The sequence below is a fragment of the Panulirus ornatus genome, chromosome 17, assembly GCF_036320965.1.
Source record: "Panulirus ornatus isolate Po-2019 chromosome 17, ASM3632096v1, whole genome shotgun sequence".
Lineage (NCBI taxonomy): Eukaryota > Metazoa > Arthropoda > Malacostraca > Decapoda > Palinuridae > Panulirus > Panulirus ornatus.
This window is the reverse complement of record NC_092240.1, coordinates 19529353-19556770: the sequence shown is the minus strand read 5'-3', so window position 1 is coordinate 19556770 and position 27418 is coordinate 19529353. Positions and strand designations below refer to the sequence as shown.

General features: G+C 43.9%; 1 protein-coding gene across 1 annotated transcript in view; it reads left to right on the top strand.

Annotated features, from left to right (window-relative positions):
* The first annotated feature begins 235 nt into the window (after nt 1-235).
* Nucleotides 236-27418, top strand: part of LOC139754601 (lisH domain-containing protein ARMC9-like) — a 164696-nt gene continuing 137513 nt past the window's right edge. Inside the window, exon 1 of the mRNA XM_071672025.1 lies at nt 236-724. The gene's annotated coding sequence lies outside the window, so the exon portion shown is untranslated. The remainder of the gene's footprint in view (nt 725-27418) is intronic.

Sequence of the window (27418 nt, the reverse complement as noted above, 5' to 3'; positions counted from 1 at the left end):
AAGTCAAGTATTTCCCGTTTGAAGTCAAATCACATGTGGAACGGAAAATATTACGTTTTGTATGACGTGTTACAGGATGTTAGGGATGGATAGCCTATTATTTTGTGTGTGTGAGCCATAGCAGTACCAAGACTCCACGGCGGAGTCGTGTACTCTGGTGTGAAGTTTGGCAGTACTCAGTGGGCGAGCATTGGAGCGGTCGATGTTGGGCTATAACAGTCATGCATTCTTGATGACTCCTCGACGGCCGGTCCAGCCTGAGACTGTTCCTCAGTCCCATGGTAGCGCTGAACCGGGGAAGGTCCGTTCTTGATGTTGGCTCTTGTAAGGGAACATTGTTACTACCTACCTCGTTCTCTTGTCCTTGTGTTGTGCCTTCTTGTCCGCCCACTGTGATATTTTGAAATGGTGAATTAGTGACTGTTCCTTAGCCACGTAATAAACATTACCTTCTGTGTTGTCATAGTCCTGTGTATAAAGACGTGGCAGGTAACACTAGAAGTGACCATTTGTGCCGACTTGTATTCTGAAGTTGGCTATTGTATTATTAACAGTTTGTGTCCCGCGACACACACGGAGCCCACGCCACTTGCTACTAACAGGCATACAAATCCTGATGACCTGGATCAGTCTGACGCTCGTCAGGCAGACGATAAAATGATACATAAATATATGTTATGAGAAGAAGGAATTGGTACAGAATGATCTACAAAAACAATAAAAGGTAAGAAAAAATATTAACTAAACATAGACGGCAGTTTAGACACTGTGGTTAAGTTTTACCCGGAAGTCCATGACAGTAAAGCCTGGGTACATAAAGCATTGATACCCCTAGCATGGGTTCCCACAGCCTAGGTTCCTCCAGCCTGGGTACTTCCAGCAGCCACATGAGGAGTGAGTTCGATGAATGTGGCTAACGCCTTACAGATATTTTCGAGGAAATAGATTAATTGTCTGTCTACCCCAACAGAAATACAATAATCGCACAATGTCTGTTTACTCATGATATTTATCGAAGAAGTAATGAGATAAAACACACAGATACAAATAGTGTGTGTCTGTGTTGGAAATGAAATTTTGAGGACACTATGTTGTGTGAGGTGGTTTGATCGACTAAGTAATGTGAGGGTAAGATAAGAGAGATGTGTGGTTATAAAAGAGTGTGGCTGAGAGAGCAGAAGGGCGTGTTCTGAAATGGTTTGAATATATGGACAGAATGAGTGAGGAAAGGTTGACAAAGAAGATATATGTGTCCGAAGTAGAGGGGGTTAGGAGAACGAGGAGACTTAACTGGAGATGGAAGGATGGAGTGAAAAGGATTTAGTGATCGAGGCTTGAATATGCTGAAGGGTGAAAGGCATGCACAGAATAGAATGAACTGGAAGGATGCATATTGGGGTCGATGTGCTGTCCTGGAGGTAAATCCTGGAAAGGTTTTTCGGTCCTGGTTGTGGAAAGGGAGCTGTAGTTTCGATGCATTATACATGCCAGCCAGAGAATGGATATGAATGAGCAAATGCGGCCTTTCTTCGTCTGGCCCTGACGCTAACTCGCTGACACGGGAAACGGTGACCAAGTCTGAAAAAAAAATGATTATATATATATATATAATATATATATATATATATATATATATATATATATATATATATATGGTTGTATGGTTGCGAGGCGTGGGCTATGGATAGAGTTGTGCGCAGGAGGATGAATGTGCTGGAAATAAGATGTTTGAGGACAATGTGTGGTGTGAGGTGGTTTGATCGAGTGAGTAACGTAAGGGTAAGAGAGATGTGTGGAAATAAAAAGAGCGTGGTTGAGAGAGCAGAAGAGGGTGTTTTGAAGTGGTTTGGGCACATGGAGAGAATGAGTGAGGAAAGATTGACCAAGAGGATATATGTGTCGGAGGTGGAGGGAACGAGGAGAAGAGGGAGACCAAATTGGAGGTGGAAAGATGGAGTGAAAAAGATTTTGTGTGATCGGGGCCTGAACATGCAGGAGGGTGAAAGGAGGGCAAGGAATAGAGTGAATTGGAGCGATGTGGTATACCGGGGTTGACGTGCTGTCAGTGGATTGAATCAAGGCATGTGAAGCGTCTGGGGTAAACCATGGAAAGCTTTGTAGGTATGTATATTTGCGTGTGTGGACGTATGTATATACATGTGTATGGGGGGGGGGGGGGGTTGGGCCATTTCTTTCGTCTGTTTCCTTGCGCTACCTCGCAAACGCGGGAGACAGCGACAAAGTATAATAAAAAAATGAAATAAAAAAAAAAAATATATATATATATATATATATATATATATATATATATATATATATATATATATATATATATATATTCGCCATTTCCCGCATTTGCGAGGTAGCGTTAAGAACAGAGGACTGAGCCTTTGAAGGAATATCCTCACCTGGCCGGCCCCCTTCTCTGTTCCTTTTTTCGGAAAAGTAAAAAACGAGACGGCAAGATATCCAGCCCACCACTCCCTCCCCACTTAGTCGCCTTCGACACGCAAGAAATACACGGAAGTATTCTTTCTCCCCTATCCCCGGGGATATATATATATCCTGGGGATATGGGAGAAAGAATACTTCCTACGTATTCCTCGCGTGTCGTAGAAGGCGACTAAAAGGGGAAGGAGTGGGGGGCTGGAAATCCTCCCCTCCAGTTTTTTTTTTCCAGAAGAGGGAACAGAGAAGGGGGCCATGTGAGGATTTTCTCTCTAAGGCTCAGTCCTCTGTTCTTAACGCTACCTCGTTAACGCGAGAAATGGTGAATATGTATGAAGACATTTTATATATATATATATATATATATATATATATATATATATATATATATATATGTATATATATATGTATATATATATATATATATATTCCCTTACGAGCACTGACGAAGAGATTTAACGATGAGACAACGTAGTCCTCACCGCCGGAAAAGCTGGAGTTATGAAGGAAGAAGAGTCATGTGAGTTACAAGTTGTCAAGTGTTACGTGTGAAATGTTGAAATTACAGTGTGTGTTTGTGGAAGGAATACCGAAAGATATTTGTCTTTTCGTTTCAAAGAGAAGACAAATATCCGGGCCTGAGGAAAGAAACTTGACAGTCACACACACACAGAGAGAGAGAGAGAGAGAGAGAGAGAGAGAATTTTCATCTTTAGAGTTCTCACCAGCTGTGTTGAAGTTTGCGGATGTTAGAGCTTCCCCTTAAATGTTATCAAGACCGAGACTAAGGTTGGACCTTCATGTGCACAAACTTAATAAAGGAAAACGGGATGATAAAGGTAGTTCAAGTCATGAAGATAGTTAGAATAACTAGTATCACGAAGCAGATTTTATTTTATCGATAGTTTGAATAAACATTGTTCATATTTGATGTGGACATGATATGTTACATTACTTAACCTCTCGGGTGTGGGTATAGTTGGACTTGGATCTTGGCTCCAGTCGGGTTCAAGACAGTTATAAGGGAGGGTCTGGACTGAAGGATAGCCAAACCCTCAAATGGAGGCTCGGGGGATTTGAAGTGGACGTGCCAGTGGTTGAGGCGCCTCTTGCTGATGCCACATCACATACGCGTGCTTCCTAACCCACATGACCTGGTGGGGAGCGTTTTTAAACTACGCTTGTATGGGTGTAACTTTAAAGTGTAGGTGAGGTGGGGAAAGGAGAGAGAATAGTCATTCCGTACGTATATGGAGGTGGGCGGTGCAGCTGTACGCCGCCACACCTACAAATCCGCCACTGCCCAGGTCATGCACATATAACTTTGTAGGGTGAGCGGGGCGAACATCGAGAAGGCAACTGCTGAAAAAAAAATCATCTGTCTTTAATCCTATCAGTATCAACACGAGCGTTATGAGGAATATGCTTCGAGCTTTATCAACCAATCCAGCAGCGGCTGGAGCCAGGCAGCACAGTCGACCGCATATGTGTGACGTTTAAGCAGTAGCTTTGCCGCCAGCCTTATAGATCGATTTTCACTTACCTGGAGCCTTTCAATATTGGTGTTGTTACAACTAATAATGGTAATGATAATGACTAGATGTACCAAACAATAGAAGCATAAATAATTCGTATTTACAATTTTGAAAATCGATTATATCATTTAGATGGGTATATATATATATATATATATATATATATATATATATATATATATATATATATATATATATATATATATATTGCCCCAGAGCCAATTTTTATGAGAGTCCTAGTGTTACCCAGGACGTCTCTAAAGTCTTTTGCAGCCCATGAATGCACTACTTTCAGTAGCAGGGAAATGTCGACTCCTTTGGAATGATAACCTCTTTAATGAGACAACTTAGTGATACAGCCTCGCCTAAGTAACATTTCACTCGCGGTATAACCTCTTGCAAGCGGAGCCCGGCAACACACACACACACACACACACGCGCGCACACACACACACACACACACACACACACACACACACACACACACACACTAAATATATATATATATATATATATATATATATATACAGATCCTGGGGTAGGGGAGAAAGAATTCTACCTCCGTAATCTCGGCGTCTCGTAGAAAGCGACTAAAGGGCACGGGAGCGGAAGGCTAGAAACTCCAGTTCTTGTATTTCAGTTTCTTAAAGAAGGAACAGAAGGAGCCAGGCAGGGAGTGCCCATCCTCCTCGAAGGCTCAGATTGTGTTGTCTAAATGTGTGTGGATGTAACCAAGATGAGTCGGAGGTAGTATGTTTGAGGAAAGGAACCTGGACGTACTGGCTCTGAGTGAAACAAAGGGGAAGAATGGTTTGGAATTGTCTCAGGAATAAAGTCAGGGGCTGGTGAGAGGATAAGAGTTCAAGAAGGAGTAGCACTACTCCTGAAGCACGAGTTGTGGAAATGTTTGACAGAGTGCAAGGAAGCAAATTCCAGATTGGAATGGGTAAAATTAAAAGTGGATTGCGAGATTTGTGTGATTATTAGTCCTCATGCACCTGGCCATGAGAAGAAAGATCATGAGAGGCAAGGGTTTTGGAAGCAGCCGAGTGCGTCAGCAGTTTTGGTTTAAGAGATCGGGGATTAGTGATGGATGATTTAAATGCGAAGGTGGCCAGCGGGCATTATTGAACTACATACTGATTGATAGGAGTGCTGTACGTGAGAGACTTTTAGATGCAGATGTGCTGAGAGGGATGGCTCATGAGAGTTCTGATCATTATCTTATGGAAGCGAGGATGAAGTTTGGTAGAGGCTTTCGAAAAAGAGGAAACAATGTAGAAGAAAAGAGTGGTGAGAGTAAATGAGCTTGGAAAGAGACTTGTGTGAAGAAACATCGGGAGAGATTGAGCGTAGGATGGCAAAAGGTGGAGTAAATGAAACAAGGGGAGTGAGTGAGGAATGGGAGATATTTAAAGAATCGATGCTGGCATGTGCAAGAGATGCATGCAACATAAGAAGGGTGGGGGGTGGGCAGATTAGAACGGGTAGTGAGTGGTGGGATGAAGTAAAGTTGCCAGTGAAAGAGATAAGAGAGGTGTTTGGGTGGTCCTTACAAGGAAGGAGGGTAAATGATTGGGGATGTATAAGAGAAAGGGGCAGGAGGTCAAAAGGAAGGTACAAGGATTGAAAAAGATGGCAAGTGAAAGTTGGTATGAGCGAGTATCATTGAACTTCAGGGTGAACAGATGTTTTAGGAGGAGGTAAATAATGTACGAAAAACAAGGGAGCAAACGGGAACATCGGTTAAGGGGGCAAAAGCGGAAATGATAACAGGTGATGAGGAAGTGAGTAGGAGATGCAATGAATATTTGAGGAAGTTTAATGACTGGGTTGCAGATGTAGGGAGTTTGGGTCAGAGTGGTATGTGAAACGAGAGAGTCATGGAAAGTGGTTTGGTGAAGTGAGGGGAGGTGGTGAAAGCCTTTCGTAAGATGAAATGCTGCTGGAGTGGATGGCGTTGCAGTTGAATTTATACAAAAGCGGGTGCCTGTGTTGTTGATTGGTTGGCAAGAATTTTCACTGTATGTATGGAGCATGGTGAGGTGCCGGGGGATTTGCGAAATGCGTGTATAGTGCAACTGTATAAAGGAGAGGGGGGATAAAGACGAGTGTTCAAACTACAGAGGTATAAACTTATTGAGTATATTGGTAAGTTGTATGGGAGGGTATTGATTGAGAGGGTGAAGGCGTGTTCAGAGAATCAGACTCGAGAGGAACAGTGTGGTGTAAGATATGTGAATCAGGTGTTTGCATTAAAGTTTGTCTGAGAAACTTAGAGAAACAGATGGATTTGCGTGTGACATTTGTGGAGAAAGCATATGATAGGGTTGATAGAGATACTTTGCGGAAGGTATTAAGAATATTCATAAGGTGTACAAGGTAAGCTGCTAGGAGCAGTGAGAAGTTTTTGTTAAGGGTGTAAGCCTTGTGTACAGGTAGGAAGAGAGGAGAATGAATGGTTCCAAGTAAAGGTTGGTGTGCGGGAGGGGTGTGTGATGTCATCATGGTTGTTTAAATTGTTTATGGATCGGGTGGTGAGGGAGGTAAATGCGATTGTCTTGGAGATGGGGGAGAGTATGCAGTCTGTTGGGGATAATCCTGGAAATTGGTCATTTGTTAGCTGATGATACAGCACTGCTAACGAATGCGAGGGAGAAACTGTATAAGTTGGTGACTCAGTTTAGAAGAATGTGTGAAAAGAGAAAGCTGAGAGTAGATATGAATAAAAGCAAGGTTATTAGGTTTAGCAGGATTAAGGGACAGGTTAGCTGGGGTGTGGGTTTAAATGGAATAAATATTGTTGGAAGTGAAGTGTTTTAGACACCTGGGAGTGGACATGGCAGCAAATGGAACCAAGGAAGTGGAAGTGGATAATAGGGTGAGTGAAGGGACGAAGGTTCTAGGAACGCTAAAGAATGTTTAAAGAGAACGTTATCCAGGAGGGCAAAAATGGATATGTTTGAAGGAACAGTAGTTACAACAATGTTATATGGATGCGAAGCATGGGCTATAGATAAGGCTGTGTGAGAAGGGTGGATGTGTTGGAAATGAAATGTTTGAGGCCATTATGTGGTATGAGGTGGTTTGATAAGTAATGAAAGGGTAAGAGAGATCTGTGGTAATACGAATAATGTGTTTGAGAGAACAGAAAAGGGTGTGCTGAAATAGGACAGGGTGACCAAATTGGAGATGGAAGCCTGGAGTGAAAAAAATGTTTTAACGACTGGGGCCTGACCACCCAGGAGGGTGATAGGCGTGCATGGAAAAGTGTGAATGGGAACGATGTGGTATTCTGGGGTCAACGTGCTGATTTTGGACTAAACCAAGGAATGTTAAGCGTTCGGGGTAGACTTTGAAAAGGTGTGTGGGGCCTGGTTGTAGATGAGGAAGTGTGGTTTCAGTGCATTGAACATGACGGCTGAAATATGGACATGAGCGGATAGGGCCTTTCTTCGTCTGTTCTTGGTGCTACCTTTCTAGCGCGGGAAACGGCGATCAAGTATGATGTGTGTGTGTGTGTGTGTTATCACCAGAAATTTTTCTTATGGTTAATTCGTGATAAAGGTATTGTGATAAGATGACCGCCAGCCTGCGTTGTGCAGTTAGGAGACGTGTAAACTTTGATTAAGAACATATGGTAAATTACCCTTTCGTATTTCACTACATAATCAGTTTCTACAACTGCATTAATGTAAAGGAATGGATAGGATAGTTATATTTATTGGAAACCTCCGAAACAACCATTAACTGTTGAAAAATAGCCATTAATTGCTGAAAAATGACTAATAACTGCTGAAACGTGACCACTCACCGTAAACATAATCACTAACCGCTGAAACATAACCTTTAACAACTTACAGCTGAAACATAGTAATCGCTGAAACATAACCAGTAACAGCTGAAACATGGCCATTAGCCGCTGAAACATGACAACTAACCGGTGAAACATAACCAGTAACCGCTGAAACGACCATTTATCGCTGAAACAGTCGCCAACCACTGAAATGTGACCACTAACCACTGAAACATGATCATGAACCACTTGAGTTTGGCTATCAAGCAAAAGTTATATACAAGTAATAACTTTTCTATCAGGAGCTGCGCGTTTCCTATGGTTTAATTTCATGTTTAATAGTAACGAAGTAGTCTGTTGGGATAGTATTGTCATCCCTGGAGCAGTATAGATATATTCATGCATATCAACAATAGATGGTTGGTAATGCCTTGGTCACAATAACACAACCCTTAAGGACAAACGCGCGATCCTTGGGTATGGTAGCCTATCATAGCCGTTGACTAGTGTAGCTTTTGAATAGCGTAGCTGGTGTTCATGTCGTTGACATACCCGTGGTTCTTACTGCTGTGCTTACGAAGTTTAGCCAGCACCCGTAACACACGGCACACATAAAACACCGCTAATATTACTGGTTGGTGTTTACCTCTGCGGCTGACTCAGGAGACGAAATACTCCAGTATTGGCGGGTTGCTCCCTCCCCCGCACCACACCACCAACCAGACTTTGTCGATGTTTGATACGTACCTACCAGGTGATACCTTCTTGTATCACGAGGGAACAGTTTTGATATCATCAGCAGATTACCTTGTGACTTATTGGTATCAGACATCATGTCAGGGTATGTTTGGCACACTATGGGAAAGGCGACGCCTCTGTCAGTATTGATTGGCATTACCCGAGAGTGAGTGTAGGGACGTCACTGGCACTTGTGCTAGTGACCTCGATATCTTGCCCCGCCACACTCTAGTTCCTGTTCTTGGCTAATGGCGTATAATTGATGATAATGAAATAGTTCTGTAAGGCGCATGCTGTTTCTCCAAGAAGTATGGATACAGCACAAACAGCGCGTTGGTGAATTTTCTTGGGTGAGAGGGATTGATTCACTCATTTATAGATCTATCCTCACAGTCTTGCATGGTTATTGAAAATATCACATAACGATACACTATTTGGAAAATGCGACCATTTAATGCTTGTAATGATGATAGATTATATGATAAACGAGGATGTTACAAGGACAGAGATCATACATAACTTGCGATCTAATCGTAGAAACTACACAAATTAACAATTCTGTAGTAGCATAGACTGGGAAATGGAATTCAGTAACCAGGAGCTAGGGTATTGTTGTGAAAGGTTCTGTGAAATTCACAGTGAAGGAGTGTAAACATGAGTACCTCTAGCCTCATATATTGAAGGAAGGTTAAGAAAGAGGGAAGAATGGTGTGTTATACATGACAATTAGAGAGCAGATGTAAGCAAATGATGATGGTTCTCTTTTGTTCCTGATCGAGAAATGGCCAGCATGTATGAAAGATCTTTTATTTCTGTTGGCTAAGATGGCACGGGCAAATAATTGCCCTAAAGGCCATCTCATTCACGCTCTCTCTCTCTCTCTCTCTCTCTCTCTCTCTCTCTCTCTCTCTCTCTCTCTCTCTCTCTCTCTCTCTCTCTCTCTTTCTGTGTGTGTGTGTGTGTGTGTGTGTGTGTGTGTGTGTGTGTGTGCAAGATGCACACAAGTAGCGAGTGTACATATGATGTAGGTCAGATCACAAGGACACGAAAAATACGAAGTGTCTAGCGCTTTTGTACTTGACACTGTCAAGACTGGTATAGATAAACAGAACCAGAATATAATACACCAACCGCCACTGGGCGGGAGCGGGCAAATTAGTCAAGCAGCAGTTAAAGGGATTAACGCGCAGGTCACTCGACGACCTAACCTCTCTCAAGTTACAGATGTTTCCCGGAATATAGGTAGACTTGATTTTATTACATGAGAGATGAGAGGCATGGGCTATAGATGAGGATGTGTGGGTCGAGGCATGGGCTATAGATGAGGATGTGTAGGTAGAGGCATGGGCTATAGATGAGGATGTGTAGGTAGAGGCATGGGCTATAGATGAGGATGTGTAGGTAGAGGCATGGGCTATAGATGAGGATGTGTAGGTAGAGGCATGGGCTATAGATGAGGATGTGTAGGTAGAGGCATGGGCTATAGATGAGGATGTGTGTAAGAGGGTGGATGTGTTGGAAATTACGTTTGAGGACAATCCGTAGTGTGAAGTGGTTTTTCGAGTAAGTAATAAAATGGCAAGAAAGATGTTTGGTAATAAAAAGAGTTTAGTTTAGAGAGTTGAAGAGGGTGTGCTGAAATGGTTTGCACATTTTCAGAGAATGAGTGAGGAGAGTTTGACAAAGCGGATATATGGGTCAGAAGTAGAGGATACAAGGAGAACGGAGAGACCAAATTGGAAAGGAAGAATTGAGTGAAAAGGATTTTGAGTGATCGAGGTCTGAACATGCAGAAGTGTGAAAGGCTTGCGCGGGATAGAGTGAATTTGCTGTCAGTGGACTAAACCAGCTCATGTGAAGCGGCCGAGTAAAACCATGGAAAGGTCTGTGGGGCCTGAATGTATAGAGGGAGCTGTGGTTTCGATGCATTGCATATGACAGCGGATTTTCTTAGTCTTTTCTTGGCGCTATCTCCCTAACGCAGGAAACGACGATCAAGAATTATATATATATATATATATATATATATATATATATATATATATATATATATATATATATATATATATATATATATATATATCTATATATATATATATATATATATATATATATATATATATATATATATATATATATATTTCATACTATTCGCCATTTCCCGCGTTAGCGAGGTAGCGTTAAGAACAGAGGACTGGACCTTTGAGGGAATATCCTCACTTGGCCCCCTTCTCTGTTCCTTCTTTTGGAAAATTAAAAAAGAAAAAGAGAGAGAGAAGGGAGGATCTCCAGCCCCACGCTCCCTTCCCTTTTAGTTGCCTTCTACGACACGCAGGGAATACGTGGGAAGTATTCTTTCTCCCCTTTCTCCCCTTTCTTCCCTGCGTTTCGTAGAAGGCGACTAAAAGGGAAGGGAGCGGGGGGCTGGAAATCCTCCCCTCTCATTTTTTTTTTCAAAAGAAGGAACAGAGAAGGGGGCCATGTGAGGATATACCCTCAAGGGCCCAGTCCTCTGTTCTTAACGCTACCTCGCTAATGCGGGAAATGGCGAATAGTATAAGGAAACAAAAGAATACATTATATATATATATATATATATATATATATATATATATATATATATATATATATATATATATATATATTATCCCTTGGGATAGGAGAGAAACAATACTGACCACGTATTCTCTGCGTGTCGTAGAAGGCGACTAAAATACAACTGTGTCGCAGAGACAACTTTTCAGAGCATCAGACAATCGAAACCTTGACTTTCCAATTAAACGACTTCAAAATATTGCCTCCGCAGTGCAGCGCAATATTGGAATTTCGATAGAAGGTTAACGGCATTGAATACAGCGCCACCTGTCTGCACCACACGCGAGTGGATGGATTGCTGCGGGAAGTGTGTGTGTGTGTGTGTGTGTGTGTGTGTGTGTGTGTGTGTGTGTGTGTGTTTTAAGTTGGCAGGGAAGTCGCTTATACCACCTACCACAGAAATATCACCGTTCACTCATTTTTGTCGTGGGCCAGTAGAGCGTCAGTTCTGTGAGGTTCAACTCCACTGTTGGCTGGCCTGGTAATCAGCGGCTCCTGTTGACCCATGGCATTCCCCACAGGCGTCCGTGACCCCTGGTGGTTCTCACTTTGTAGCTCACAAAAATAAAATACGGAAAGTTCAAAAGCAAACACTTCTGCGTGACTGTTGATGGGGTATCTTTACTGTATATCTGGGTAGTATTTTCGGATTGTGTGTCCAGGTGATGCATTGTGGACACGTCTCGACACACACACACACACACACACACACACACACACGCACACTTATCAGCATCATAGACCACGGAACCACGACAGTGATACACAGATCATTGCACGTCAACCGCAGACATCATCCTAAAACACGACGTAGAGATGCCGTAAAGATAAGTGCTCCACTGTGTTTTACAAGCCTAGCGGTATAGCCAAACGAGGACAATATACCGGAGTCATTTCTCGGAATCATATTTCAAAGTTATGTCGTAGTGGCTTCTGGGTCATGTATCGGGAAGCATGTCGTGGCCTCTCGTGTGCCAGGACAGTGACCTGCCTCGGGCACAAAGCTGAAACGTACGGTATGTGTACACAACAACTCGCGCTCCCTCTTACCTTCACTGCTGAGGAGTGAGGTTGTCCCAGCAGAGATATCGGTCCTGGTCTTAGTCCCAGAAAGAGGCCTAGGTTTACACGTCTTAATCGACGTAGTATGTATGGGAGGCAGGTCCCCAGGGCTTCCAGACCAGCACGCAAGACTCACTATCCATCCCACACCATCAGGTTCCTGGGAAATCCAGCAGGTAATGAGGAGAATTATGGATTAATTTCCTCAGGTCAGTGTCCACATCAGGGGTTCTCTCTGTGTCACCTCTGTTGTCGGGGTCACAGCTGGTGTTGGCTTAAGTCTGTCTGTGCCGTCCCTTTATTGTTTAGGGTCATATTTATGTTTGGGATCACATTCATGTTGAGATATATATATCTATATCCATGGGACCATATTTGTTTGTGTAGTAATTATGCCCAAAGGGGTCACCTGTATTCTAGGGTCCAAAAGGGGGAAGTCAGGAGAGCCCACAATTAATACCTTGAGCACATTAGTATCGCTCTCGAGCACGAGTCACGAACAGCAGGACATATGGGTGAGGTGGCTTGGCCTGTGACTTGATCTATATGGTCAGGACGAAAACGAATCCATTATGCCACAAGGTCACCATATCCAGGGTCATGCGGTCGTCCTAGAGGATCGTAGCGTGATGTTCAAGGGCATACCTCTGCCCTTAAAGGGTTAACGTCCTCGCACATACCTAGTGTGTGCGATGATCCCCTTGAAGTGGTGAGGCGGCGTGAGGGAGAGAGAGAGAGCGCTGCCCTGGACGGTGTAGGTGAGGCACCTGCTGGGAGGGGGCCACATGGGTCACAGCCCCTGGTCTAGTGAAGAGTGGGCAGCCAGGTAGGTTATGGATGGACGCTCAGGAAGGGCTTGGGTGGTTAACCAGGCAGGTTGTGGGTGAGCAACCAGGAAGGTCATGGGTAAGTAGCCAGGCAGGTTGCGGGTGGGCATTCGGGCAGGTACATTGGCAGTGTTGCTGTACGAAGAAGTTTTTCCGAGAAAAAAAGAGATGTAGACGTTGTCATATAGGAGGAGAGGTTGGTTTGCCTTACATGATGGAAAGAGAGACACAGTGTTTGCCTGAGGTGGAGCTACTGCCTCAACCTGAGGGTTCTATATCATGTCACGAGTCATGACCATTTGTTTGTCATGCGTCAGGGCCAGGCTTATGTCACATGCTCTAGGTGTCTTTCATCTCTCTGGGTCGTGTGTTTGACCTGTGTCAAGTACTGTCAGTCATCCAGCTGGAGCCCTGTCACGTCATATGTCATGGCTACGTGTCACAAGTATGTAGGTATCAGGCTTACAACATGGAACGCGTCGTAACTTGTGGTTACGATCGGTGTCATAGTCACGTGATCAATCATGTCTTGTGTCATACTCGTGGAAAGAGGACGTGTTAGGGTCGTGTCACAGGTCAAATGTCTCACTGGAATACCTTTGGGGGTCACATATTGTATCGTAGTGATATTTCCGGGTCACAAGTCATGAGTCATGTGCCGTTTCATGGCAGTGTGGTGCGAGGCACCGCCTCCTGACAAGCGATCAATAGCCAGTGTGAAGTTAAGGTAATTGACATGGTACAGGTCGTTAGCATACTTCCCTGTCGTTCCCCCAGAGTGTGAGTGGCGTTGTTGGTGGAATGAAGTAGTTATTGGTAAGGGTATGTGTGGGCGTGGTAGGCAGGTTGGAGGGCAGGATGGGTGTGTGTGTGGTGGGCAGGCTGGGGGTCAGTGGAGGTGTGGGCGTAGCAGGCTTCTTGGGTATGTTGAGGCAGGGGAGTGTGGGAGTGACGGGCAGGCTCTGGGGCGGGGGATGACATGTGCATGTTGTGCAGGCTGAGGAGCAGGGGGAGTGAGGGCCAGGTGTGTTGGCTACGGGGTGGGGGCGAGGTAGTCGTGCCGTGCAGGCTAGGGGGTACGGGACGAGTGGGCGTGGCAGGTAGCGTGACATTACTGAGTTCTAGACGGAACTGTGGCAGGCTGTGGAGTGCACACTGGACGGAACTGTGGCAGGCTGTGGAGTGCACACTGGACGAAACTGTGGCAGGCTGTGGAGTGCACACTGGACGGAACTGTGGCAGTCTGTGGAGTGCACACTGGACGGAACTGTGGCAGGCTGTGGAGTGCACACTGGACGGAACTGTGGCAGGCTGTGGAGTGCACACTGGACGGAACTGTGGTAGGCTGTGGAGTGCATGATGGACGGAACTGTGGCAGTCTGTGGAGTGCACACTGGACGGAACTGTGGCAGGCTGTGGAGTGCACACTGGACGGAACTGTGGCAGGCTGTGGAGTGCACACTGGACGGAACTGTGGCAGGCTGTGGAGTGCATGATGGACGGAGCTGTGGTAGGCTGTGGAGTGCATGATGGACGGAACTGTGGCTGGCTGTGGAGTGCATGATGGACGGAACTGTGGCTGGCTGTGGAGTGCATGATGGACGGAACTGTGGCTGGCTGTGGAGTGCATGATGGACGGAACTGTGGCTGGCTGTGGAGTGCATGATGGACGGAACACGAGCCTCGGGAGGAAATGAGGCCACTGAGGACGTGTCACCTGAGTACGACGGTGCCGCCCTCGCTGACGTCTTCACCATGAGGTACGCCATCACAGCCGAGGGTCGTGCTGAAGCCTTGCACTGTCGCTCTCAAGATGTTAAGTGTAAGGGTAAAGCCAAGTTGTATGTCGACGACTTGTGTGAGAAATCACTCTGGGAAGGCCAGGGTGAAGTGCATTAACAGAAAATGAGAAAAGTTTAGACATTACCAGCACAATGTGTGTGTGTGTGTGTGTGTGTGTGTGTGTGCTCGCGCGCGCGCGACGCCAAGTTCTGTAGAATGTGATGGATCACGACTGGTGAACACGGACCTGTACGTCCTCACGCAAGTAGTCCCCCGCTCACTCCTACATTTTTTTCCAATCATATATATATATATATATATATATATATATATATATATATATATATATATATATATATATATATATATTGCAAGAGGTCACAGTGGTACGCGTGATCTGGTGTATGCAAAAACAAAAAGAAAAAAAGGAAAATGAAACACGAAGTTCCTAAGTGCACTTTCGTGTAATGATCACATCGTGAAGGGAAATACAAGATCTGAACCATCGTTAAGACACACCTAAGGTAATACGTAACTGTTATCATATAGACTGGCTTTCCATTGGGCATTACTGTGTAAATCTGGTCATGTCAGTATGATAGCCAGACAATGTTCGTATAGATAGCAATATAGTCACAGGTGTGCATCCTGGTATGCCAGGTGTAGGCTGGGTTAGCTCTGCCACGTAGCCAGTAGGATAACCATAACACTTCCCAGCCTCAGTGTAGTTCAGCGTGGACTCTCTCACTGCCTCGGGTATGACCGTCCGACCCTTGAACACGACGGTAGGACCCAGGCGTATGGGGGACCTGACGATCAAGGATCAGGTCAGTGCGTCAAAGGATGAATTGTTACGTGGGTGTGACTGAGGCGTGGATGATCCGATGGGTGACCGGGGTGGTGGGTGCTTGGCTCAGTTGAATGTTTGTCTGGCTGGCTGAGTGTGGATACAAGACCGTGCGACTGGTTGGCTAGATTCAGGATATATATATATATATATATATATATATATATATATATATATATATATATATATATATATCCTCCCTTCCCTTTTAGTCGCCTTCTACGACACGCAGGGAATACGTGGGAAGTATTCTTTCTCCCCTATCCCCAGGGATAATATATATATATATATATATATATATATATATATATATATATATATATATATATATATATATATATATATATATATATATATTATCCCTGGGAATAAGGGAGAAAGAATACTTCCCATGTATTCCCTTCGTGTCGTAGAAGGCAACGGGGGGGGGGGGGTCAAGTGAAGATTTTATTCCCTCTTAAGGAGGCTCAGTCATGTGTTTTTGACACTACCCTACTAATGTAGGAAATGGCGAATAATCTTCTATTATTAAATTCACAAAGAATTATAATCTTAATATTAGTGATGGTCTATACAAATTAGATAACTTCATTGGTGATAAAATTTGTAAAATGATAAGATTATGAACGCTCGTTTTCTGTCTTGGACAATCGCATGTTTACCAAATGGCGTCCTAGCTTCGTCTCTTCGATGTATATCAACTGGCTGTTATATTTCTCTCTTGTGTCTCCCCTGATGATTTGATTATTACACGAAAGTGCACTTGGGAACTTATCGTGTTTCATATATATATATATATATATATATATATATATATATATATATATATATATATATATATATATATATATATATATATATATATATATCCAGGCCTCACACAACTTTCCATGGTTTACCCCAGACGCTTCACATGCCCTGGTTCAATCCATTGACAGCACGTCGACCCCGGTATACCACATCGTTCCAATTCACTCTATTCCTTGCACGCCTTTCACCCTCCTGCATGTTCAGGCCCCGATCACTCAAAATCTTTTTCACTCCATCTTTCCACCTCCAATTTGGTCTCCCACTTCTCCTTGTTCCTCCACCTCTGACACATACATCCTCTTGGTCAATCTTTCCTCACTCATTCTCTCCATGTGACCAAACCATTTTAAAACACCGTCTTCTGCTCTCTCAACCACGCTCTTTTTATTTCCACACATCTCTCTTACCCTTACATTATTTACTCGATCAAACCACCTCACACCACATATTGTCCTCAAACATCTCATTTCCAGCACATCCACCCTCCTCCGCACAACTCTATCCATAGCCCACGCCTCGCAACCATACAACATTGTTGGAACCACTATTCCTTCAAACATACCCATTTTTGCTTTCCGAGATAATGTTCTCGACTTCCATTCTTCAAGGCTCTCAGAATTTTCGCCCCCTCCCCCACCCTATGATTCACTTCCGCTTCCATGGTTCCATTTATATACTGTGTGTGTGTGTGTGTGTGTGTGTGTGTGTGTGTGTGTGTGTGTGGCTAGTGAGATGATGGTAGATGGATGGTCATGGGTGAATAGTTGGATGACTCTAGGTAGAGGCGCTGGTTGCTGAAGGGTGTATGGATAATGAATGAGACAATGGCTGACGTTGCCCTCAAAGCCACGCCCGTTATTACCACCCAGAGGAACGCCCATTGTCCCCCCTACTCTGTGGGCAATGATTATTTCACCTCAGTAATGAGGACCCGATAAACGACGTCCATGTTTTTGCCTCTTAGCCCAGGTCAGCCGTGCCCGTGGAGGCCACGCCCAGGCTGCTCCTGTGTGAACACTTAGCTGGGTCATGACTTATATGTGTCGGGAGTTGGTGTTGTCCGTCATGTTAGGAATGTGGCGGTATAGTTGGCTCCTGTGTTAGTATATGTGCATCACACACACACACACACACACACACACACACACACACACACACACACACACACACACACACAACTCTTATTTCTAATGGTTTTTTTTCCATATGTATTGAGGATGGGTTCAGATACATTAGACACACCTCTTGAAATGGTATTCAAAATGTTGCTGGTGAGAAGCAAAGTCTGTAGGAAAGACGACCGGGAAGAGGTGGTGACTGACGAGTGTGGGGGTGTAGGGTACAGGTATAGATAGTCAGACAGCAAACTGATGTTTTTCTACAGAGGTGAAAATACTGAAGACAGAGATAGCAGTCTCGGGAGAGGAGGTAACGAACCTCTTAGATTTCTACGAGGACTGGTTGTGTCGTTTGTACGTGGACTGCCAGAAAGCATTTTGAAACTAGATCAATAGGTAGGAGTAAGGGAGGATACTCCTGCAGTGGATGTAAGAGTATCTTAGTGGGAAGGGACAACGGACGTTTCTCAAAGGTGCCTTCTGATGATGAATTCAGGTCACCAGCGGAGTGCCACAGGATTCTACTATCGGTACTTGTTGGGCCAACCGTACGGTGATTTTGCTTGAGGCACATGAAGATTTTAACAACTCTGCTGCCAGTGAGAGGGAGGGCTCAGGTAGTAGAGTAATGGCCCCTCCCACGACCCCTGCAGGTTTAAGGTTTACTCCTCTGACTACACTTCCTTGTGTGAGTCCCTCCAAGTACCCAATCAAATTCAAGCAGTATCCCGTTTCCTACCCCGGGATCAAATCGCTAGGCAGTAAGCTGTCGGCAGCAGCCGCCCAGGGTGGTACTACCGTCCTGACTGAGGAGAGTTTCTACTCATACCTCAATGATCTTCTTCACATAAGTCCTCTTACCACCTCCTTTCTGTACAATCGACTTTAAACATAACCATGTTAGAGTTTGATAGATTTATGGTCCGTAGTTCCTGGCATCATGGGGACGCTAAGAATTTCCGGGTTTCTGCCTGACTCTACTGCCAAGGAGAGGGAGGCTCTGACAGTAGTAGTGCCGGCCCCTCCCACAACCTGTACCTCTCTGATAAACCTTCCTCTTTTTCTATTCACTATACCAACATTTGTGATGTCTCTAGTTACCGCTCTTCAGTTGAACACTATGTGTCTAGTACCTCTCCTATTATCTTACTCCTCTCTGAGGCCCAGCAGTTGTCTAACGATGTTCTCACTAGTCCTCTTTTACCTTATCCATCAGCTATAACCTCCACTCACGATTCCGGTTCAGAGGTGGTGTCTGTCATTTCAACATGTAACTATAATTATAAAAGGGAAATTGTAAAATGCACACTTTACCCTTTTACAGAGACTGTGAATCTATCACTTGGTCAGTGAATACCAAATGTCATAACGCTAACAACCAGTAAGAGGATTATATCAGGTGCCAGACCCTCCCAGTCCCATGTCAGGTCATGTGACTCAACCTAATGTTGCCAACCAATCTTTCCATTATTCTTGCCAAAACTATAATGTATGTACCTCGTTTTTTGTCATTTTGTTGAAGAGGGTCGTATGGCATGGACTGAGATATGGAGCGCACAGAATTATTCGTTTATTTCTCCAGTTCGGGTTTTATCTACATCGATCAATGTAACATTACATTCTTGTAATATATATATATATATATATATATATATATATATATATATATATATATATATATATATATATATATATATATATATGTGTGTGTGTGTGTGTGTGTGTGTTAGAGGCCAACAAAAGAGATGTATTTTGATGGCATGCACACTTCTTCCTAGGAAATTGGGCTCTTCCACTTCTGAATGAAACATGATGCTCTTAGTTTTCTCAACCAAATAATTGGACATGTGTATGGAGAGGACTTAGTAACCTGGATCATGATGTGGTGTGAGCCTGGTTGAACACACTCCACACAGAAAACAATCCAAGTCAGTTACCAGCTCCACCACAGACAAAGACTAATGGTTCGAGCCGTTTCTCATGGAACTTCCCTAGACGAAGACCTTAAGTCATTTTCTATGTCTCGACCCTTGACGACGAAGGTTTACGGGTTGAGTCGTCTGCTCTGGCTCGACCACTGACGAAGACACAGATTGAGTCGTGTTGTATAGTGGGCCGAGTCCCTGATGACTGCCTGTAGTGCTCGTGTTGTGTTGTCGATGAGATGTCTTTTCTTATTGATTTTTTTATATATTTTATCAAGAGAGAATATGTTGTTAAGATATACATGAACAGATCATTACAGCGTCATTATGGGTGAAGGATACATAACAACGGGTAGGTGGAGGCAAGTACAGAGCGCACTGAGTATACAACTAGTTTTATTGTTCTCTGTTTAGGGCGTGAGTGGCTAGCAAGTTGAGCCATACAGTATCTCTCTATTGTTGATCTGCCGACCCCATGGAGGACGGCTGAATATCCTCCTCCTCTCAGCGATGAGTCGATTAGCAGGTAAACATCTTAATCTCAGTGATACGACCCTTTGTTATCAAGGCTTGACCTGTGACCTGGTGTTTAAGCGGCAGGTCAAAAGTCAGACAGTCATGCCCAGTGGTCGTGCTTAAGGGCGAGGGATTTAAGTTATTTCTAAAAACTGTGTCTAGGTCGTTCAACGTATCGAAATCATATTAAGCGTTCCTACGTTGATCTCTTATGTGAGGATGTACAGACGATATCCATAAGGATGATTCGAGTGATCTAATGATCCAGTCACCAGCCATACAGTCATACATCTCATGGTCGTCAGGAGGCCACTTCCGAGAAAATAATAGCAACATTCGAGATCATAAATTCTCCTCGACGTACCGTCGACTGCCACCCATTATCTCTCGAGAGAATGAAGACTTCCACGAAGCTAGTCACTGCTGACGTAAGGCCCTACTATATGAGGGGCTGCCCTTGAAGAAGAGAAAAATTAGAGGAAGAATGTCAAGCGGGCGAGTCTAAAGGCTAGTGGCCGGGATGGCCAGGCTCTGGGACAAATTACATGGTATAAGAGCTCATTCGCCCTCCTGACACGCTCTCTGCCACGACCAGGATATACCATGACGACTCAACTCGTCTGCAAATGTCAGAGGTCAAGTAATTATCTCAGTTATGGCTAGACATGAAAAATAAAGTGCTGGCTCTACTCAAAAACGAATGTCACGAAAACCTTAAGATATAATCCATGAGAAAATTTGAAGATGTTAATATCATAATGATCACGTTTCTTGTTTCTCTTAACCCCTTGAGCACGATGATACGACACTTATGTAGGGTTTCTTGACCTTTGACCGGCCTCGGGAGGGTCAGGTGAGAGGCCAGGCCAATTTACCTAAGTGTTGTGTCGTCGTACTCAAGGGTCATACCGTCGTGCTCAAAGGAATTCCAGATGGCAGTGTTGTGCAAAACATGATGTATCTCGTTTTATAGGAATGATGTAAAGGACGAAAGTGTCTGCGAAACATTTTGAAGAAAGAAATCCCATATTTTCTCTGCTTATTCTTATTTTGAAGAAAGAAATATAGAGTGAGTAAACCATTCACATTTTGTCCCAGTGGATGTATTAATGGCATCCTCTGGTTAGTGGTCTTCGTGGAATCACCCGACCGTATTTGCGCTATTTGTTAGTTGTCGTCCAATGGATTTTTTTTTTTTTCTTTTTACGTTGAAGACTCCAGTTACGGACAATATTCCACATCAAGGTTGGGACTTTATTGAATTACAGAGAGGATTATGAATGGGAAAAGAAGAGACAAGGGAAAGTATCTACGAAATTTGGAGGTAGTGAAAAACTTGTAATCTAAAATGTGCCAGGTCATAGTTACTGAAAGAGACATGAGAAGTGAAGGAATGAAGTGTTGAGTCGTCAGCGTATGAATGTATTTTTGTTATTTGTTGAAGAAATGAAATCGTTGATAAAATGTAGAAAAAGTGTAGGGGACAGGACAGAACTTTGAGGGACACCTCTGTTGATAGAGAAAGGGGGAGAGGCTGACCCATCAACAACCGGAGATAGATCGGCCGGAGAGGAAGCTAGATATGATGGAGTAAAGTGAGGGAGGGAAGCCAAAAGAGGGAAGCTTGGAGATGAGACTACTATGCCACACCTTGTCAAAAAAAGAAAAACTTTGGACATGCTTATGACAACTACACAGGATTCCCCAAAATCTTTCAGTGATGGTGACCAGACATTAATGAGATAGGAAAGAATATCACTAGTGGATTTCATCTTACTGGAGATCAGAGAGAAGACTGTGAGATTCAAGATGTCGAAGGATATGATAATTGTTGAGGGATTCAAAGACTTTGGAAATGGTCAAAGTAACGTGACGATAGTTGGAGGGGTTAAAATAGTTTTTTTTTTTTTAGGGATGGGATGTACCATCGCATGGTTCCAAGAAAGAAAAGTTCTGCTTTTGAAACAGAAACGGAACAGACGAACAAGCACAGGTGCAAGTTCAGAGGCACAGTCTTTCAGTACACGGGGATGGATGCCGTGAGGACCATAATCCTTGCTTGCGTCCAGAGAGAGAAGCGCTTTTCGGACAGTCCGAAAAGATATTACGGAAGGGGCATAGGATTAGTAAGAGGAGCATCAGTTGTGTTGGTTTTAGAATGAATACAGACACCACCTTTGAACCGGAGTCGTGAGTGGAAATTATGGTTGGATATGTAAATGGGGCTTGTGAGAACATCATTAGACAATTGAGTCTAAGAGAGGAGTAAGATATTAGAAGAGGTACTAGACAGATGGTGTTCAACAGAAGGAGCGGTCACTAATGAAACCACGAATGTTGGTAAAGTGAATTGAAAAAGAGGAAGCTCTATAACTGAGGGAAAGGTTGTGGGAGGGGCCAGTACTACTACTGTATGAACCCTCCCTCTCATTAGCAGTAGAGTCAGGCGGAAATCCGGAGATTCTCAGCGTCCCATGATGCCGGGGACTACGGGCCATAAATTTGTTGGACTCTATCATGATTATGCTTGAAAACAATTATATACTGATTGGAGGTGGCAAGAGAATTTATGTGAAGAGAATAAGTGTGGTTTGAGTAGGTGTAAGAAGATGGCATTAGTCAGGTAGTCCCGTTTTGATGAAACAGAAAGTAAGATCAGAAATCCTAACATGGAGAGTGTAAGATGGTTCTGGGCACCACCTTAACACTGCTCAGTCAGGACGGTAGCACCAGCTTGGGCGGCTGCTGTCAACACCATACCATTAGTTGTCGTGTCCCGGGAGTTAACTTTAATGATTCATACTTCGTCCTCCCTCGAGAGCCATCTTCGCGAGACTAGCGTCAAACTTGTCAAGTTTTCGTCTCCCAGGAATTAACTTAAATCGGTCGTCGCCCTCGTAACATCAGCTCAGTCGGCAAAACAGTGTATATTACAGTCTTAGGCTGCCCTAGGCAGCCTGTTGAACAGTGCCTTGGCCGACAGTCTTATAATACCCTTAGCAGCCTACTGGACCAGTGGTATAGAGGGCTACGAGACTACATACTGGCATGAGTTGTGAACAGAGGGCTACAGGAGGACATATTAGTCTGAATGGTATCAAAGTTCTACCAGATGTTGATGTTTTCATCATTATGAGCCTGATCCTTTTATACGACCAGTGTCTAACAAGATATTTTAATTCTGAATATTGTCAGTCTTCATTATTAAGGTTTAGGTATAAAGCCCATGTTCAACGTTAAGTGTCTTGTGTGATGTTGTCTGTCATATCACTGGAGGTTTATCATTCAGCATTAATCAAGGGACCGATCATTATTAACAGCCACTCTGTGATTATCACCAGTCTTCAACATAACGTTCTCATCGTTAATCATCAAAACATAATGTTCTCGTTAATCAGTCATCAAAACATTACATTCTCATCGTTAATCAATCATCAAAACATTACATTCTCATCGTTAATCATCAAAACATTACATTCTCATCGTTAATCATCAAAACAAACGTTCTCATCGTTAATCATCAAAACATAACGTTCTCATCGTTAATCATCAAAACAACGTTCTCATCGTTAATCATCAAAACAACGTTCTCATCGTTGATAATCAAAACATAACGTTCTCATCATTAATCAAAATAACTTTCTCGTCGTTAATCATCAAAACAACTTTCTCGTCGTTAATCATCAAAACAACGTTCTCATCGTTAATCATCAGAACAACGTTCTCGTCGTTAATCATCAAAACAACGTTCTCATCGTTAATCATCAGAACAACGTTCTCGTCGTTAATCATCAAAACAACGTTCTCATCGTTAATCATTAAAACATGATGTTCTCATCGTTAATCATCAAAACATAACGTTCTCATCGTTAATCATCAAAACATAACGTTCTCATCGTTAATCATCAAAACAACGTTCTCATCGTTAATCATCAAAACAAAGTTCTCATCGTTAATCATCAAAACATAACGTTCTCATCGTTAATCATCAAAACAAAGTTCTCATCGTTAATCAAAACAACGTTCTCATCGTTAATCATCAAAACAAAGTTCTCATCGTTAATCATCAAAACATAACGTTCTCATCGTTAATCAAAACAACGTTCTCATCGTTAATCATCAAAACAAAGTTCTCATCGTTAATCATCAAAACATAACGTTCTCATCGTTAATCATCAAAACAAAGTTCTCATCGTTAATCATCAAAACAACGTTCTCATCGTTAATCATCAAATCAAAGTTCTCATCGTTAATCATCAAACATAACGTTCTCATCGTTAATCATCAAAACATAACGTTCTCATCGTTAATCATCAGAACAACGTTCTCATCGTTAATCATCAAAACAAAGTTCTCATCGTTAATCATCAAAACATAACGTTCTCATCGTTAATCATCAAGACAACGTTCTCATCGTTAATCATCAAAACAACGTTCTCATCGTTAATCATCAAAACATAACGTTCTCATCGTTAATCATCAAGACAACGTTCTCATCGTTAATCATCAAAACAACGTTCTCATCGTTAATCATCAAAACATAATGTTCTCATCGTTAATCCTCAAAACATAACGTTCTCATCGTTAATCATCAAAACATAACGTTCTCATCGTTAATCATCAAAACATAACGGTCTCATCGTTAATCATCAAAACATAATGTTCTCATCGTTAATCCTCAAAACATAACGTTCTCATCGTTAATCATCAAAACATAACGTTCTCATCGTTAATCATCAAAACATAACGTTCTCATCGTTAATCATCAAAACATAACGTTCTCATCGTTAATCCTCAAAACATAACGTTCTCATCGTTAATCATCAAAACATAACGTTCTCATCGTTAATCCTCAAAACATAACGTTCTCATCGTTAATCATCAAAACATAACGTTCTCATCGTTAATCATCAAAACATAACGTTCTCATCGTTAATCATCAAAACATAACGTTCTCATCGTTAATCCTCAAAACATAACGTTCTCATCGTTAATCATCAAAACATAACGTTCTCATCGTTAATCATCAAAACATAACGTTCTCATCGTTAATCATCAAAACATAACGTTCTCATCGTTAATCCTCAAAACATAACGTTCTCATCGTTAATCATCAAAACATAACGTTCTCATCGTTAATCATCAAAACATAACGTTCTCATCGTTAATCATCAAAACATAACGTTCTCATCGTTAATCATCAAAACATAACGTTCTCATCGTTAATCATCAAAACATAACGTTCTCATCGTTAATCATCAAAACATAACGTTCTCATCGTTAATCATCAAAACATAACGTTCTCATCGTTAATCCTCAAAACATAACGTTCTCATCGTTAATCATCAAAACATAACGTTCTCATCGTTAATCCTCAAAACATAACGTTCTCATCGTTAATCATCAAAACATAACGTTCTCATCGTTAATCATCAAAACATAACGTTCTCATCGTTAATCATCAAAACATAACGTTCTCATCGTTAATCATCAAAACATAACGTTCTCATCGTTAATCATCAAAACATAACGTTCTCATCGTTAATCCTCAAAACATAACGTTCTCATCGTTAATCCTCAAAACATAACGTTCTCATCGTTAATCATCAAAACATAACGTTCTCATCGTTAATCCTCAAAACATAACGTTCTCATCGTTAATCATCAAAACATAACGTTCTCATCGTTAATCATCAAAACATAACGTTCTCATCGTTAATCATCAAAACATAACGTTCTCATCGTTAATCCTCAAAACATAACGTTCTCATCGTTAATCATCAAAACATAATGTTCTCATCGTTAATCCTCAAAACATAACGTTCTCATCGTTAATCATCAAAACATAACGTTCTCATCGTTAATCATCAAAACAACGTTCTCATCGTTAATCATCAAAACATAACGTTCTCATCGTTAATCATCAGTTTGTAACACATGAGCTGCCAGAGACGCGGTTTCCGTGTAATGACCGTATATTTACAAGGGTGATTACCAGGGTTGGGTTTGCTTGTTAGGGAGACCTTAACTCACTGAACCCTGCCACCCTTAGGCATGGCGGAGCAACCCTTAAGCAGGGTGGGCGGGGATCACCCTTGAGCACGGTAGGGTCACTAAAGGGTTGCGCCAGGGTGCTCACGGATCATACGCGGTGCTCAAGGGTTAGTCAAAGAGTGTGATTCATGATATGTTGTTATGGATTTGTGGCTACCGGGACCCCGCCAGCCTGGACCACTACTGGTGGTGTGGCTACCGGGACCCCGCCAGCCTGGACCACTACTGGTGGTGTGGCTACCGGGACCCCGCCAGCCTGGACCACTACTGGTGATGTGGCTACCGGGACCCCGCCAGCCTGGACCATTACTGGTGGTGTGGCTACCGGGACCCCGCCAGCCTGGACCACTACTGGTGATGTGGCTACCGGGACCCCGCCAGCCTGGACCACTACTGGTGGTGTGGCTACCGGGACCCCGCCAGCCTGGACCACTACTGGTGGTGTGGCTACCGGGACCCCGCCAGCCTGGACCACTACTGGTGGGGTGGCTACCAGGACCCCGCCAGCCTGGACCACTACTGGTGGTGTGGCTACCGGGACCCCGCCAGCCTGGACCACTACTGGTGGGGTGGCTACCGGGACCCCGCCAGCCTGGACCACTACTGGTGGGGTGGCTACCGGGACCCCGCCAGCCTGGACCACTACTGGTGGTGTGGCTACCGGGACCCCGCCAGCCTGGACCACTACTGGTGGGGTGGCTACCGGGACCCCGCCAGCCTGGACCACTACTGGTGGTGTGGCTACCGGGACCCCGCCAGCCTGGACCACTACTGGTGGTGTGGCTACCGGGACCCCGCCAGCCTGGACCATTACTGGTGGGGTGGCTACCGGGACCCCGCCAGCCTGGACCACTACCGGTGGTGTGGCTACCGGGACCCCGCCAGCCTGGACCACTACTGGTGGTGTGGCTACCGGGACCCTGCCAGCCTGGACCACTACCGGTGGTGTGGCTACCGGGACCCCGCCAGCCTGGACCACTACCGGTGGTGTGGCTACCGGGACCCCGCCAGCCTGGACCACTACTGGTGGGGTGGCTACCAGGACCCCGCCAGCCTGGACCACTACTGGTGGTGTGGCTACCGGGACCCCGCCAGCCTGGACCACTACTGGTGGGGTGGCTACCGGGACCCCGCCAGCCTGGACCACTACTGGTGGTGTGGCTACCGGTCCGGGCCACCACGGGTGGTACAGAGTGGCCCACTGTCCCAGCCCCCTCCTGCCTACGGCCGTCCTGAAGGTGAGAGGGATCGATAACTACCTCCCAACACCTCCACCTACACCCGTTACCACCACAAACACCACCACAACTGCTGCTGCCAACACCTCCACCTACACCCGTTACCACCACAAACACCACCACAACT